Genomic DNA, 13,146 nt, shown 5'->3' on the forward strand with positions numbered 1-13,146 from the left:
GCCCCTGCCCCCCATGGAACCCAAACCTCTGGAGAACAAAATAAAAAACAACTTGGGGGTGCCTGGGTGGCTCAGTCGGTTGAGCACTAACTTCGGCTCAGGTTATGATCTCATGGTTCGTGGGTTCGAGACCCACGTCGGGCTCTGCGCTGACAGCTCAGAGCCTGGAGCCTGCTTCGGATTCTGTGTCTTCCTCACTCTCTGCCTCTCCCCCACTCGCGCTCTGTCTCTCTTTCTCTCAAAATGGAAATAAACATAGAAATATTTTTAAAAAATAAAATAAAAAAAACAACTTGTAAGGTGGTACAATTCTGGACTACACATCAGGAGAGAGGGTCAGGGGTCTGTGCCTGCCATAGGCCATTTGTATGCCTCATTCAGGTCACCTGACCTTTCTCAGACTGGTGTGAGAAAAGATAAAATGGGTATGTGTGTAGAATGGGTATGTGTGACCAGATGATCATCAAGGTCCCTTTCAAAACTAAGGGTTTTTTTTTTTTTTAAGTTTATTTATTTATTTTGACAGAGAGAGCACGCGCGCAAGCAGGGGAGGGACAGATAGAAGGAGAGAGACGATCCCAAGCAGGCTCTGCTTTGTCAGCAGCACAGAGCCCAACCTGGGGCTTGAGCCCACGCAGTGTGAGATCATGACCTGAGCCGAAATCAAGAGTTGGCCACTCAACTGACTGGGCCACCCAGGCGCCCCCAAACTAAAAGTTTTTTGATCCCAAATCCCCATATATTTTCTCCCACAGGCTTTCATTTCCAGGCTTGTCCTTCCCCGAGGAGCTGGGAAACCTCATCCCAAGCCTCTAACATCCAGGACTCTGCCCAGGCCCTGCCCAGGCCCACTTTCTGCAAGCAAGGTCGTCAGTGATCCTGATGGGACGGCTCTTCTCCCTACGATTCACTATAGCTTCTCCAGCTAGATGTCAGTTGAAAGAGATAAAGGACAGCTTATAGCCACGTGTGCTAACCCTTGCAAGGCTTTCTTCATTTTAAATAGAAATTAATGTTTTGTCTCAATGACATAACTCTTTAGCGGTGAAATTTTAGGTGCAGCCACATCCAAGTCTGAGGAGAAGAGATTCTTTGTGAGCTCTTGGAGCAGGCATTCCTTCAGAACCTGTCAAGTCACAGGGGCCACTGCCCATTGTTCTGGAAGCAAGAGGCCAACCCAGGTTGAAGACACAAGAGTCCTGTCGACGTGAATACAAGGACCGATTTCTCTCTCTTAGAATGTCATTCGCGCTAACAGAATTGTTGGGTTGAACGGTAATGTGGGAGAGACTTCACTTGCTGAGCCCAGCATCCACTCTCCACCTTCTCCTTAGTCACAAAACCTGACATTATTTGGTGCAGCGATGTGTTTGGCAAAAGGACCACATATCCCAGGCTCCTTTTAGCTAGATGTGGCCGTGCGACTAAGCTCCTGCCAATGAGGGGCAGGCAGGATGTTGGAGGGGATTTCTGGGAAGGCTCTAAAAGCAAACCCTTCATTTTTCTTAGTTTTCTTATCTGCAGGCTGGTCATGATCATCGCTGAGCCAGCTGCCATCTTGCATCCAAGAGGAATTTGAAGATGAAAGCCATTTGCTGAGGAGAGTGGTCCAGAAAGATACAAGGAGCCTGGGTCTCTGAGGACATCTCGGTACCACTCCACCAGCCCAGACTGCCTTCCTCTGGAGTATTTTTTTATGTGAGAAAACAAAACTTTGTGTGGTTAAGCCATTGTTTTTCAGTTCTCTGTCACTCATAGCTGAATACAATTCCTCTCTGTGCTAAGGCAAGACTAAATGGGAAGTCAAAAATTTCCAAGTGTTTAAGAAAGAAGTCAGCAAAAGCTAAAATAGAACGTGTTCTATGGGAAATAGAAACAACCTTAAAACTTTCAACCAACCAGCCATTTTATGCAGTGGGAAACTGAGGCCCCAAGGAGAGGGCAGGGCAGAGCCAAGCAAAATTAACTTTCAATGGCCCCAGCACAGCTTGACTGACCTTTTAAAGCAGAGGTAGGTGCAACTCGTTCCAATTAAATGTAACTGCTTTTTAGCTACTCTAAAGCCAACTGATACTTTGTTGAAGATGGTGGACATTTTGGGGCGACATGGTGGCTCAGTCGGTTAAGCTGCCGACTCTTGATTTCAGCTCAGGTCATGATCTCAGGGTTCATGGGTTCAAGCCCTGCATCGGGCTCTGGGCTGACACAGTATTCTCTCTCTCTCTCTCCCTTTCTCTCTGTCCCTCCCCCACTCGCACTCTCTCAAAATAAATAAATAAACTTAAAAAAAATTTAAAAAAAAAGATGGTGGGCATCTTGAACATTTGTAGCTTTAAAGAAACAAAAATAGGTTAGTATATATCCATTTTCCTGGGTAATGTCTCATGGGGACTCACTCAAGGAGACATGAATTTAAACCTTGAATCCCAGAACTGCAGACTGTGTATTGAAAGTAAAAGGAAAAAAAAAGTGGAAACACCTTTGTATCAGTACCAGTGGGTTATTGGTCCTCCCCCCCAGGGTGGAAGATGAGAAGTTGGTCAGTCCAGTCAAGTGTCACCTGTGTTACGTACAACCTGGGATTGTTTTGGAAGGAAGAGAGATTCCCAAAGCTTGAGCAATGCGAAAGGGATCGCTGCCCTGGGGAAGCATGAGATCATCTGCACGCGCTGATTCATATTCTCTCTGATTCGTATTCTCTTGCTCCCGAGGATTCTGGCTCCCCAGCACCTTCCCGCAGACAAATGTGTTTCAGCTGCCGTGGCTGCAAAATCTTCCTGCACTAAGACTTCGTTGAACCGTCTTAGAAAGCTGGGTTTTCATCTTCTTTGTGAATGGGCTCAGGGCTGCGTCTGTTGCGTTTATGCCCTGAGGACTCACTCAGCACATCCTACGCACAAGCCCCTATAGCCGAGCTGGGGGTACATCTAGCGGATAAGCCCCTTGCCTGCTTATCTAGCGGATAAGCTGTCAGGTGACTGCTCAATGGGAACATAGGTAAAGAAGCAAGCACTCATAAGCCTGAAGCTAAATGCCCTCAAGGGAAGGGAGGGAGGGAGGCAGGAGTGGCCCTGACTCATTCTTGGAAGTCGCAGAAGGCTTCTTGGAGAAGGTGACACCTAAATAGAGACGTAGAGGATGAGTAGGAGTTTCTGTCCTCCCCTTAGTCACTGTTCAGTGACACCTGCTGTCATGTGACAGTCCTTCACTCCAGATCTATAGAGCAGAGTAGGTAGGGAAGTGGCTAGAAAAATAAAATGCCCTCTCTCTTCCTTTCCTTGAGGTCTGCAAACAATACCGTTTCATTTGCTCTGGAAGGAGCCAGAAGCCAGGGCGAGAGTGGAGCTAAGGACCAGGGATGCTTTCCTCCCCTGAGAACACCGGGTCAGGAAGCACCACCCTTAGCACCTTGGAGATCATGCCCATTGGACTATTCTGGCAATGGGCAGCAGTGTTTATGACTTGGACCTTCTTCTGCCCCCTCTCACTCCCATGTATGTGTGTGTGTGTGTGTGTGTGTATAACTATATATATGTGTGTGTGTATATAGTTTACATATGTGTGAATATATAAATGTATATTTACATGAATATAGATTATATGTAAATATAAATATATTTGTGTGAATATATATTCACATGTATAAATATCCACATAAATATGTGTGTATGTAACATATATATTCATATATAAATATGATATAAATAAAATAAATATAAAATGTCATATAATATATATTCACATATATATGTGTCTGTGTATGTATATGTAACAGCTTTATTGAGATATAATTTACAAACCACTTAAAAGCATATGGTTTCATGGGTTCTGGTGCACTCAGAGCGTTCAACCACCTCCGTAATTGTAGAACATTTCAACACCTCAGCAAGAAACCCTGAACCTTTCGCTGTAACCCCTCGGTCCCCTCCTGCCCCCCATCTCTCTCAGCCCCGGGCAGCCACTGACAACTTCGTCTCTATAGTTTTTGCTATCCTTTCTTTTTCTTTTTCTTTCTTTTTCTTTTTTTTTTAGAGGAGCCGTTGTGGCTGGTGATAAAGGCAAAGAGCTCCAGCCAGGTGGGTCCCCAAAGCCTTCCATTTTTTTAAGGTTTTTACTCATGTATTCACTTAAGTAATCTCTACACCCAACGTGGGGCTCAAACTCATGACCCTTGGGTCAGGAGTCGCGAGGTCTGTGGCTGAGCCGGCCAGGTGCCCCAGCTTTTGCCGTGCTTGATGTCTGAAACGTTTCATGTCAATGGAAACACGCAGTATGTGGTCTCTTGTGACCGGCTTGTGCACTTTGCCCTCAGCAGAGTTTTCAAGGTTCACCTGTGCTGTGGCACCTCACTCCTTTTACAGCCAAATCATACACACGCATCGGGTTTCAGGTGCTTCAGACCGGCATCGGGGCCAGTCATCAGTCGAATGCAAAAAATGCCACTGACTCATCGATTTTTTCTACAGACACACGCAGAGAAAATGCCATGTGACGCCTAGGCTTTTATGTCCCCAGAAGGTTTCCAATCCCTCTCCTTGTCGCCATTTTCATCACCACTGTCCCAGTCTACCACCATGTGCCTCCTGGACCAGGGGACTTCCCCAGAGTGAAAGGTTAGCCTTCAAGAGTGGCTGGCCTCTTCACCCTCAATGACTTCCCCTGGTCTTAGAATACAGACCCGTCTCCCGTGTGTGAGCAAGAACCACCACCACCCCCAGTCTGGGTCTCCCCCACTGCTATCTCAGCTTCTTCCTGTGGGTTCCAGCTGTCCTATCTTCCCTCAAACCCTCTTATTTGCCAGGGACCCTCCATCTGGAGGCCTCTCCCTGGAACAGGCTTCTCCTGCCCAATGCCTGCTCATCCTTCAGTTCCCAGGCCACTCATCCCTTCCAAGAGAAGTCACATGCACACCCTCATAATTCATTCTGCTAGCATTCTGCATCTTTCCTTTGTCACAGAGCTTGACCCATGTTCAACTGGACATTTGCGATGGGTTATGACCTGCCTCCCCTCTAGCCTTCAAGTTCTTCGAGGGTGGGTCATTGTCTCGTTTTGCTCACCCTGAATCCCTGTTACCTAACAGTGCCTGGATTAGCAACATGGAAAGGACGTAGGTACCAATATTTATAGAGCGCCCCCTATAAACAGACACTTTTACCAACTCCATTTTATGTATCCTTACACTAATCCTTTGTGGAAGGTATGGTTAGCTTTGTTTTACCAATGAGGTCAGTGAAGCTAAGACAGTATAAATAAATAACCTGTATCCAACGGCTCCTCTAAAAGCTGATTAAGTGGCAGGGAGGATCCTCTCCTGGGCCTGAGGAATTTTCAGTTCTAAGACCTTTGCACTAATACCAGGCTGTTTCTGGAATCAAGACTACAAATCCCTTCCGTTCAAGAATCATTAGATAAGCCCCGGTTCACAAATGCCAGTGAAACACCAAAAGAGAGCAACGGGGCAAAATGTGTCCTGCAAGGAAAGCATCAAGCAAAGGCTGCTGAGATCACAGCCCAGATGATCTCCGGGCCTTCAGGGCGAAAGCTTCCTGATTCTTGAGCCTCGTAAAAAGAACCTCCCTACCGCTGCCAGTTTTGTTCTCATTGGCTGGAAGTCTGTTCTCACATTTCTAAATGGAGACAGAGTATTTCCTTTGGAATTTTCTTACATTGTTTTATTTTTGGGTGTCAACCGTTCTCATTTTAGTCCTGCAAAGAACTGAACTGTTCATTTCCTTCGGGGGATTTTTTTTTTCTTTCTTTTTCTAGGGAAGCATATTACCTCCACCAGAAGAACTGGTTACCGCAGCCAGCCCCGGAGGAGGTCGGCTGCCTTTGCGCAGCCGTCAGGGAGGCATCACCAGGTAAAGGTTCTCCGTCATTTTGAGGGTGCTTCGGAGCACGTGAGCCAAGGCTCATCAGTGACCTCACCCTTCTGGACCTGGCCCAGCAGCTACAAACTTTGTCATCACAAGGCGAGTGGCTGACTTCTTGCTAACATAGCTATGTCCTTAATAATTCTTTCAGGCCAGGAATTTCCCAATTAATGTTAAACGGGAAGAGGATGGTAAGTCAGGGCCCCTGGCAGTGGGCCATCTTCAGATTACAAGGGACAGCCCAATTAAGGGAGTGACTTTTGCCCGGTGTAATAGATTCCTTTTGCTCTGAGGCATGTTCTGGGTATCTTCTTCTGCAATCGAAACTGCTGTCTGTTTCCAACAGAGACAAATTTACTAAAAAATATCATTCAGCCTTAAAAAGGAAGGAAATTCTGACGCATGCTACAACATGGGTGTACCTCGAGGACATGATCAGTGAAATACACTGGTCACACAAGTACAACTACTGGGGGCGCCTGGCTGGCTCAGTGCAGTGTGAGACTCTTGACCTCAGGGTTGTGAGTTCGAGCCCCAGGTTGGGGTTAGAGTTTACTCCAAAAAAAAAAAAAAAGGAGCAAATATTCTATAGTTCCACTTATAGAGGTTCCCAGAGTTGTCCAATTCACAGAAACAGAAAGTGGAATGGTAGTTGCCTGAGACTAAGGGGAGGAGGGGAAATGGGAAGTCGGTGTTTAACGGGTACAGATTTTCAGTTTAGGAAGATGAAGTTCTAGCGATGGATGGTGTGACAGTTGCACAACAATGTGAATGTACTTAATGTCATTCAACTGTGCACTTAAAAATGATAAAAATGAGGGGGATCTGGGCGGCTCAGTTGGTTGAGCGTCTGATTCTTGATTTCAGCTCAAGTCACGATCTCTCGGTTCATGAGTTTGAGCCCCACGTTGGGCTCTACGCTGACAGCACAAAGCCTGCTTGGGATTCTCTCTCCTGTCTCTCTCTCTCTTTCCTCCTCTCTCTGCCCCTCCCCTGCTTTATGTGCACACATGTGCATGCTCTCTCTCTTTCTCTCAAAATAAATAAACTCTTAAAAATGATAAATTTCATGTTCTGTACATTTTATTGCAAAAACAAGGTGGCTGAAAAAAATTCTTTAAAGTCTTGCCTGCTGTCCTTCATTGTTCATTAGCTGCATGCCACCCACCGCCTTGAGCCTTGTCTCTCGAAGTGCAGTCCCGGGACCAGCCCCATCACCTTCGCTGGGAGCTAGGCTCCCCCCAGACCTACTGCACTGGAATTTGCATTTCACGAGATCTGTGGGTTTTTGAGAAGCGCTGTTGTAACACTCAGGCTAGACGGCACGCTGGAGTCACCTGGGGAGCGTAAAACTCCTGATTTCATTGTGGACTGTGGCCAGATATCAGGATTTGCCACTGCTCGCCTGGGAATTCTATTTTGCATCCAGGCTATCTGCCAAGACTTGGCAGGTCAGCATGGTGGTGATTTTCTCACCTCAGCTCTGGGACATCATTTCTGATCAGAAGACTGTGAAGTTCTCTTTGAAGAGTCTCAGCATCTGGGTTTTTTCAGGATCTAAATTCATATGGCAGAGACACCTTGTGACCTCTTGTCTCATCGGACTTACCGGTAGGGCAGGACAGATTTTATATTGTTCGGTGCTCTGGACAACCGAAACTTACCCCTTTGTGACAATTTTTTTTTTAAAGAGTTTAAATCTTTGTATGTAAGTATTTCTAAATGAACGCATGGTTCCCTGATTCAATTATTTTCGCTTATTTACTTATTTGTGGCTCTGTGCAGGTCTCTTTCAACATTTCCGGGTTGTGGGTTTTCACTATTAGCATTCCTGAGGCTCTGAAAATCAGGGCAAATGTTAACACAGAGCTGTATAAACGATACTGATTAATAGAAAATTGTTGTGCCTTCTTTCTGCCTCAAAAATAAATAAAAACATCGAAAAAAATTTTTTAATAAAATAAAAAGTGCAATAAAGATCAATTCCTAGAAAAAATAAACGTGGGAAAACCAAAGACATTTAAAGCACAAGCTCAGGGGCGCCTGGGTGGCGCAGTCGGTTGAGCGTCCGACTTCAGCCAGGTCACGATCTCGCGGTCCGGGAGTTCGAGCCCCGCGTCAGGCTCTGGGCTGATGGCTCAGAGCCTGGAGCCTGTTTCCGATTCTGTGTCTCCCTCTCTCCCTGACCCTCCCCCGTTCATGCTCTGTCTCTCTCTGTCCCAAAAATAAAACGTTGAAAAAAAAAATTAAAAAAAAAAAAAAAAGCACAAGCTCAAATATCTTATTAGGGTCAAACAGAAAATATTTTCATACATAAAATCAGAACGTGTCATAAGGAAAAGAATTACAATTGCTCCTTGAAAGGGTGTGAATAGGCACACTTGGAGAATGTAGAGAATCTCTATTCTTTTGTTTAAAGTTTATTTATTTCTTTTAAGGGAGACAGAGAGAGAGCACACGAGTGTGTGCGTGCACGCCAGTGGGGGAGGGGCAGAGAGAGAGGGACGGAGAGAATCCCAAGCAGGCACTGTACTCTCGGCACAGAGCCCGACTCAGAGCATGAACTTACGAAAGGTGAGATCATGGCCTATAATTTTAGCGTTTTGCCACCAATGATGCCTACAAAATCAAAATCAATATACCAACGTATCTGAGCAAAATTAGTATTATTATTTCAGGCTTCCTTTCTTTGAAATAACTTGTTTTCATCATATGGTTTCTTACCACTGCCACTATGGGGAAAAGTGTGTCCTTCCTTTTGACAAAAATAGTCCAGTGAGCTTATCTTACCATCGATAAATTCGAGTTAAGGAATCGTTCTCCCACATCAAGATCCTTGACTTAATCACGTCTGCAGAGTCCCTTCTGCTATTTCACAGTTGTGGGGATCGGACCATGAATATCCTTGAGGGCCAGTATTCCACCCACCACAGATAGACACGACGTTCAGGGAATACACCTTGCTCTTTGATTCTTTCTCCAGAACCGAATACAGATGAGTCAGCAGGGTCAGGAGCAGCGAGGTTGGATCATGAGAAGATTAACCACCACATGTCAAAGATTCCAGAGTAATCTAGGCAAGAAAGTGATCGCTCGTGTGGCGGGGGTTGCCTTACTAGCTTGGACTTTTATGCGTCAGAGAAATAAACCTCTTTCTTACTGAAGCCAGTATTACGGGGGCCCTTTCTATTATAGCAGTGGACCTGGTCTCCTAACTAATTTCACCATCAGAAGAAAATAATAGGGTGAGGAGTGGGAGGGAATGAAGGACGGAGGAACCAAAGTCGGTTTACTCACTTCATAGGTTGGCTCAAAAATAATTTTGAATATATGGGAGAACGTAATAGCTAACTATAATTCATACAGAGAAATGAAATTCCTCAAGTGGCAAATACCTTTGCTTTCATTTCTTCCCTTGCGGATCGGTAAAGATTCAGATCCACATACTGATATCCAACTCAAGTCGGTGACCTCAGCTCTCGGGTTAAACTTCAGCAATCTTGTCCCGTGGTCTCTACCGAAGGATAGACACATGGCCAGTGGTTTCACAGGCTCAACGGCTACAGTTAGCGAATTCTCATCTCCGAATGAATTCCCTAAGTCTGTAGTTTGACCATCTTATGAAGCAGGTAAGCCTTGTGTGTAGAGCAAGCTTTTCCACCCGTGACCCTTCAATTTCACGTCGTGGCTGAGTTGAAGGTGAATGACCAAGACCTTATCTGATTGCAGTTTGCATTCCACGTGGCACGACAGGCCACAGGGCAGGCTGAGTAATCAGACGTGATTTTTGACAAGGTGGTTTAAAGACCCGCCTTTCATCTTAGAGCACAGCCTGTATCCTCCCATCTCCCCTTGGTCTGCTGTCCGGAAGTGGGGAAATGGCAGATACTGCCTTCCTCCCCGCTCCATTCTAAGCTCTCAGAAGGGAAGGATTCTACAAAGTGTCAGTCCTTTCTTAATGGGTGGGTAGAAGGAGCCGCAGGTTCAAGTCTGGATCTTAAACACTTTGAGGACATACACTTTGACTTTTTTTTATGTATAAGCCTCCTATCTCCACCCTTCTTTTATTTCTTGCAGCTTTCCTCCTATAGTCCTTAGCTCAATTAGCTTTATAAGCAATTGTCAAAATAACAATCGTAACAGTAGCATCAACATAGGGTGTTTTTTCACATTCCTAAGAAATTTGCTGTGAAACATTTAAGACATTGGTAAAGACGTGAAGGGAGCCACAGCAAATAAGCATGGTGCCTCCACTCAGCTGACGTAATAAAATATTGCTACCATTTCTATTTCTTTAGTTTACTCTTAATTTGGAATGTATCATGCCCAGGCACTTCTTTATATTATGTTTTTAATAGATCTGTATATATTTCTAAACAGTATGTTATTTAATTTTGTATATTTTGAATATAAATAGAATAGAATATACATTCTACTGCAACTGCTCTGTCTGTTCAACATGGAGAGGTCTATCAATTGATACATGTACCTCTAGTTCATTAAGTTTCACTGCTATTTAAAAATGTATACCCAGGGGCGCCTGGGTGGCGCAGTCGGTTAAGCGTCCGACTTCAGCCAGGTCACGATCTCGCGGTCCGTGAGTTTGAGCCCCGCGTCAGGCTCTGGGCTGATGGCTCAGAGCCTGGAGCCTGTTTCCGATTCTGTGTCTCCCTCTCTCTCTGCCCCTCCCCCGTTCATGCTCTGTCTCTCTCTGTCCCAAAAATAAATAAACGTTGAAAAAAAAATTAAAAAAACTAAAAATGTATACCCATTCTCCTGTGGGTATGCATATAAACATGTCTTTTAAAAATAAGTTTCTGGGGGGCGCCTCGGTGGCTCAGTCAGCCAAGCGTCTGACTCTTGGTTTCGGCTCAGGGCATGACGATCTCATGGTTTTGTGAGTTTGAGCCCCACATCGGGCTCCATGCTGAGAGTGCAGAGCCTGCTTGGGATTCTATGTCTCCTTCTCGCTCTGCCCCTGCCCCACTCGCGCTGTCTCCGTCTCTCCCAAAATAAATAAATCAACTTCAAATAAACAGATAAGTAAATAAAATAAAAGTAAGCTTCTTCGAACACAGTGTAAGTTGTGGAACTGGAACTGTTTCTTCTCGAGCTGCACTGTTGTAGACCGTAGCAGCCACACAAGCCACGTGTGGTTACTGAGCACTTGAAATCTACCGAGTCTAAACCGAGATAGGATGTGGCTGTGAAATAGACACCAGACAGTGAAGAAAAGATACATAAGAAAAGGCAAGTAAAATATCTTTGTCAATAGTTTTTATATTGATAAACTCTTGGATATAGTGGACTAAATAAAATATAATATTATAATCAATTTCTATTTTTATTAAGTTTATTTATTTTGAGAGAGAGAGAGAGAGAGAGAGAACAAGTGGGGGAGGGGCAGAGAGAGGGAAAGAGAGAATCCACGCGGTCAGCATAGAGCCTGATGCAGGCCTTGAACCCACAAACTGTGAGATCGTGACCTGAGCCAAAATCCAGAGTTTGGACACTGAAGCGACTGAGCCATTCAGGCGCCCCTCTTTTTACTTTAAAATGTGGCTCCTAGAGAGGCACCTGTGTGGCTCAGTCGGTTGAGCGTCCATCTGGGGCTCAGGTCACGATCTTGCCATTCATGAATTCGAGCCCCACGTTGGGCTTACCGCTGTCAGCACGGAGCCCGCTTCAGATCCTCGGTTCCCCTCTCTCTGCCCCTCCCCTGCCTGTGTGCTCTCTCTCTCTCTTTCAAAAGTAAATAAATAAATATTTTTAATGTGGCTACTAGAAAATTTCAAATTACAGGGGCACCTGGGTGGCTCAGTCGGTTGAGGGCCCGACTCTTGATTTCAGCTCAGGTCATGATCCCGGGGTCGTGGGACTGAGCCCTGCGTCGGGCTCTGCACTGAGCACCCGGGCTGCTGAAGATTCTCTCCCTCCCTCTGCTCCCCCCCACACGCGCACGCACACTCTCTTTCTAAAAAAAGTAAAACTAACCATAAAAATAAAATAAAATAAAATAAAATAAAATAAAATAAAATAAAATAAAAACACGTGTGTCACATTTCTGGCTCACATTATGTTTCTCCTGGTCAGCCCTCCTCTAGACAAAGCTCTTTGCGGACTGGGGCCTCGTCTGCCTTATTCATCACCGGAAACCCAATGTCTAGAACGGCAAAGGTACCAGGAGGTGCAGGGGGTGCACCTGCTGAATAAATGAACAAACCCATGAATGACCACATGAATGAATGAGCGCTTTTATAATTCGGCCTGTTTAACCCTTCACTCTCACGAAGGCTACACAAAAGTTGTCCCAATGAAATTCTTTTAGAAACCTCCACGTGTGTGTTTTCGTCAGCTGACTCCTAGGCGGACCAGGGACCACAAGACCCTCCCCTTCCCCGGGTGGGTGGAGGTTGGCCCTTGCTCTGGGAAGGGTCCCCCGCCACAGCGGCCGGGTGCAGCCGTGTTTGTGCTTGTGCTCCGGCCTGTTGCCCTGTGGTGACACTGAGGTGTGTGCTGAGGTAGATGAGGAACCGGTGAGGTCTTCTTCCAGCCACTAACTAACGTGTCAGAGGACCATCTGCTGGAGCCTGGCATCATGTTTGTTCTCAAGAATATTTCGGTCGGGGCACCTGGGTGGCTCAGTCAGCTGACCGTCTGACTTCAGCTCAGGTCATGATCTCGCAGTTTGTGAGTTCAAGCCCCGCGTTGGGCTCTGTGCTGAACACTCAGAGCCTGGAGCCTGCTTCGGATTCTGTGTCTTCCTCTCTCTCTGCCCCTCTCCTGCTCAAGCTCTGTCTCTCCCTCTCTCTCAAAAATAAATAAACATAAAAAAAAATTAAAAAAAAAAAAAGAATATTTCGGTCGAGGGGTGCCTGGGTGGCTCAGTTGGTTGGGCATCCGACTTTGGCTCAGGTCACGATCTCACACTCCGGGAGTTCGAGCCCCGCATCGGACTCTGTGCTGATGGCTCGGAGCCTGGAACCTGCTTCAGATCCTGTGTCTGCCTCTCTCTGACCCTCCCCCATTCATGCTCTGTCTCTGTCTCAAAATCAATCAATCAATCAATCAATCAATAAACAAACGTTAAAAAAAATTAAAAAAAAAAAAGAATATTTCAGTTGACAAAGGGAAGGAGGCAAACCATAAGAGACTCTTAAAAACGGAGAATAAACTGAGGGTTGATGGGGGGTGGGAGGGAGGGAAAATTGGTTGATGGGTATTGAGGAGGGCACCTGTTGAGATGAGCACTGGGTGTTGTATGGAAACC

This window comes from Felis catus, chromosome D3 (genome assembly GCF_018350175.1).
Source record: "Felis catus isolate Fca126 chromosome D3, F.catus_Fca126_mat1.0, whole genome shotgun sequence".
Taxonomy (NCBI): domain Eukaryota; kingdom Metazoa; phylum Chordata; class Mammalia; order Carnivora; family Felidae; genus Felis; species Felis catus.